We start from the raw sequence: 5,000 nt of genomic DNA on the forward strand, positions 1-5,000 counted from the left end.
TTGGGTGACCAGGTGCACGCCGGCCTTTGGGTGACCAGGTGCACACGGTTCTTTTGGGTGACCAGGTGCACATGGTCCTTTGGGTGACCAGGTGCACGCCGGCCTTTGGGTGACCAGGTGCACATGGTCCTTTTGGGTGACCAGGTGCACATGGTCCTTTGGGTGACCAGGTGCACGCCGGCCTTTGGGTGACCAGGTGCACACGGTTCTTTTGGGTGACCAGGTGCACATGGTCCTTTGGGTGACCAGGTGCACGCCGGCCTTTGGGTGACCAGGTGCACATGGTCCTTTTGGGTGACCAGGTGCACATGGTCCTTTGGGTGACCAGGTGCACGCCGGCCTTTGGGTGACCAGGTGCACACGGTTCTTTTGGGTGACCAGGTGCACATGGTCCTTTGGGTGACCAGGTGCACGCCGGCCTTTGGGTGACCAGGTGCACATGGTCCTTTTGGGTGACCAGGTGCACATGGTCCTTTGGGTGACCAGGTGCACGCCGGCCTTTGGGTGACCAGGTGCACATGGTCCTTTGGGTGACCAGGTGCACGCCGGCCTTTGGGTGACCAGGTGCACATGGTCCTTTGGGTGACCAGGTGCACGCCGGCCTTTGGGTGACCAGGTGCACATGGTCCTTTTGGGTGACCAGGTGCACATGGTCCTTTGGGTGACCAGGTGCACGCCGGCCTTTGGGTGACCAGGTGCACATGGTCCTTTGGGTGACCAGGTGCACGCCGGCCTTTGGGTGACCAGGTGCACATGGTCCTTTGGGTGACCAGGTGCACGCCGGCCTTTGGGTGACCAGGTGCACATGGTCCTTTTGGGTGACCAGGTGCACATGGTCCTTTGGGTGACCAGGTGCACGCCGGCCTTTGGGTGACCAGGTGCACATGGTCCTTTTGGGTGACCAGGTGCACGCCGGCCTTTGGGTGACCAGGTGCACATGGTCCTTTTGGGTGACCAGGTGCACATGGTCCTTTGGGTGACCAGGTGCACGCCGGCCTTTGGGTGACCAGGTGCACACGGTCCTTTTGGGTGACCAGGTGCACGCCGGCCTTTGGGTGACCAGGTGCACATGGTCCTTTTGGGTGACCAGGTGCACGCCGGCCTTTGGGTGACCAGGTGCACGCCGGTCCTTTTGGGTGACCAGGTGCACAAGTTCCATTTGGGTGACCAGGTGCACGCGGTTCATAACAGCGCGGTTATCTGCTTTAATGTCCGAGGAGGGGTGCTTAAGTGTGGGTGCCCTGGTTCACCTGGTATGCGAGGTTGTGGAGGTGGGGGGGGTCCCCTGCTGGTATCATCCCCGAAATAGAGGGGTGATACCCGGGTGGTGAGTAAGGGCCTACAAGCCTGGAGGTCAATAGCTCCAGGGGGTAAGCTCTACTGTCATGTCCGTAAATAGAGTGGTGTTACCCGGGTTTTGAACCATATTTTAATTTTTGGGTTACCAGATGCACACGGGTCTTTTGGAAAACAATCACAATCTGCATCCATCGTAATATCTTAAACTGTATATAAAGCACCTAAGGACGGGCCTGACCGAGAGAGGGCCGTAGTAGGGTACTCCCCTAGCGGGCTATATCAATAGAATGACCGGTAAAATGATTTAAAACAGTTTTATAATTTTTGGGTTACCAGATGCACACGGGTCTTTTGGAAAACAATCACAATCTGCATCCATCGTAATATATGAAACTGTATATAAAGCACTGAAGGACGGCCCCGACCGAGACAGGGCCTTAGTGGGGTGCTCCCATAGCGGGCTATATCAATAGAATGACCGGTAAAAGTATTTAAAACCGTTTTATAATTTTTGGGTTACCAGATGCACGTTTTCAATCACCAGTTGCACGGAGGATTAATAGCAATCTGCATCCATCGTGATTTCTTAAAGTGTGTAAAAAGCACCCAAGGACGGCCCTGACAGAGAGAGGGCCGTAGTGGGGCACTCCCCTAGCGGGCTATATCAATAGAATGACGGGTAAAAGTATTTAAAACCCTTTTATAATTTTTGGGTTACCAGATGCACGTTTTCAATCACCAGGTGCACGGAGGAAAATGAGCATTTGCATCCATAGTCATGTTTTAAACCGTCCATAAAGCACTCTTGGCCGGCCCCGGCAGAGAGAGAAAGAGATGGTGAAAAAAAAAAAAAATCATCATCAGACCTTCCATAAATAATTCGGGCCGGCCCCCATTGCTAAAGGTCCGTAGTAGGGTGCGCCATAAGCGGACATGAATAGATGGAACACCGCTAACCGCATAGAGAACCGTGTTTTGGGTGACCAGGTGCACGTTTTCAATCACCAGTTGCACATTTTCAATCACCAGTTGCACGGAGGATTAATAGCAATCTGCATCCATCGCGATTTCTTAAAGTGTCTATAAAGCACTCAGGACGGGCCCGACCGAGACAGGGCCTTAGTGGGGTGCTCCCATAGCGGGCAACAATGAGAGGGGTGCCTTTAAATTCATTTTGAACCATATTTGAAATTTTGGGTTACCAGATGCACGTTTTCAATCACCAGTTGCACGGAGGATTAATAGCAATCTGCATCCATCGTGATTTCTTAAAGTGTGTAAAAAGCACCCAAGGACGGCCCTGACAGAGAGAGGGCCGTAGTGGGGCACTCCCCTAGCGGGCTATATCAATAGAATGACGGGTAAAAGTATTTAAAACCCTTTTATAATTTTTGGGTTACCAGATGCACGTTTTCAATCACCAGGTGCACGGAGGAAAATGAGCATTTGCATCCATAGTCATGTTTTAAACCGTCCATAAAGCACTCTTGGCCGGCCCCGGCAGAGAGAGAAAGAGATGGTGAAAAAAAAAAAAAAATCATCATCAGACCTTCCATAAATAATTCGGGCCGGCCCCCATTGCTAAAGGTCCGTAGTAGGGTGCGCCATAAGCGGACATGAATAGATGGAACACCGCTAACCGCATAGAGAACCGTGTTTTGGGTGACCAGGTGCACGTTTTCAATCACCAGTTGCACATTTTCAATCACCAGTTGCACGGAGGATTAATAGCAATCTGCATCCATCGCGATTTCTTAAAGTGTCTATAAAGCACTCAGGACGGGCCCGACCGAGACAGGGCCTTAGTGGGGTGCTCCCATAGCGGGCAACAATGAGAGGGGTGCCTTTAAATTCATTTTGAACCATATTTGAAATTTTGGGTTACCAGATGCACGTTTTCAATCACCAGTTGCACGGAGGATTAATAGCAATCTGCATCCATCGTGATTTCTTAAAGTGTGTAAAAAGCACCCAAGGACGGCCCTGACAGAGAGAGGGCCGTAGTGGGGCACTCCCCTAGCGGGCTATATCAATAGAATGACGGGTAAAAGTATTTAAAACCCTTTTATAATTTTTGGGTTACCAGATGCACGTTTTCAATCACCAGGTGCACGGAGGAAAATGAGCATTTGCATCCATAGTCATGTTTTAAACCGTCCATAAAGCACTCTTGGCCGGCCCCGGCAGAGAGAGAAAGAGATGGTGAAAAAAAAAAAAAATCATCATCAGACCTTCCATAAATAATTCGGGCCGGCCCCCATTGCTAAAGGTCCGTAGTAGGGTGCGCCATAAGCGGACATGAATAGATGGAACACCGCTAACCGCATAGAGAACCGTGTTTTGGGTGACCAGGTGCACGTTTTCAATCACCAGTTGCACATTTTCAATCACCAGTTGCACGGAGGATTAATAGCAATCTGCATCCATCGCGATTTCTTAAAGTGTCTATAAAGCACTCAGGACGGGCCCGACCGAGACAGGGCCTTAGTGGGGTGCTCCCATAGCGGGCAACAATGAGAGGGGTGCCTTTAAATTCATTTTGAACCATATTTGAAATTTTGGGTTACCAGATGCACGTTTTCAATCACCAGTTGCACGGAGGATTAATAGCAATCTGCATCCATCGTGATTTCTTAAAGTGTGTAAAAAGCACCCAAGGACGGCCCTGACAGAGAGAGGGCCGTAGTGGGGCACTCCCCTAGCGGGCTATATCAATAGAATGACGGGTAAAAGTATTTAAAACCCTTTTATAATTTTTGGGTTACCAGATGCACGTTTTCAATCACCAGGTGCACGGAGGAAAATGAGCATTTGCATCCATAGTCATGTTTTAAACCGTCCATAAAGCACTCTTGGCCGGCCCCGGCAGAGAGAGAAAGAGATGGTGAAAAAAAAAAAAAAATCATCATCAGACCTTCCATAAATAATTCGGGCCGGCCCCCATTGCTAAAGGTCCGTAGTAGGGTGCGCCATAAGCGGACATGAATAGATGGAACACCGCTAACCGCATAGAGAACCGTGTTTTGGGTGACCAGGTGCACGTTTTCAATCACCAGTTGCACATTTTCAATCACCAGTTGCACGGAGGATTAATAGCAATCTGCATCCATCGCGATTTCTTAAAGTGTCTATAAAGCACTCAGGACGGGCCCGACCGAGACAGGGCCTTAGTGGGGTGCTCCCATAGCGGGCAACAATGAGAGGGGTGCCTTTAAATTCATTTTGAACCATATTTGAAATTTTGGGTTACCAGATGCACGTTTTCAATCACCAGTTGCACGGAGGATTAATAGCAATCTGCATCCATCGTGATTTCTTAAAGTGTGTAAAAAGCACCCAAGGACGGCCCTGACAGAGAGAGGGCCGTAGTGGGGCACTCCCCTAGCGGGCTATATCAATAGAATGACGGGTAAAAGTATTTAAAACCCTTTTATAATTTTTGGGTTACCAGATGCACGTTTTCAATCACCAGGTGCACGGAGGAAAATGAGCATTTGCATCCATAGTCATGTTTTAAACCGTCCATAAAGCACCCAGGGCCGGCCCCGGCAGAGAGAGAAAAAGAGGGGAAAAGTGTTGAAAAAAAAAAAAAATCATACCTTCCATAAATAATTCGGACCGGCCCCCATTGAAAAGGTCCGTAGTAGGGTGCATCATTATCGGACATGAATCTCGGGAACACCGCTAACCGCATAGAGAAC

The sequence above is a fragment of the Oncorhynchus mykiss genome, unplaced genomic scaffold, assembly GCF_013265735.2.
Source record: "Oncorhynchus mykiss isolate Arlee unplaced genomic scaffold, USDA_OmykA_1.1 un_scaffold_315, whole genome shotgun sequence".
Classification (NCBI taxonomy): domain Eukaryota; kingdom Metazoa; phylum Chordata; class Actinopteri; order Salmoniformes; family Salmonidae; genus Oncorhynchus; species Oncorhynchus mykiss.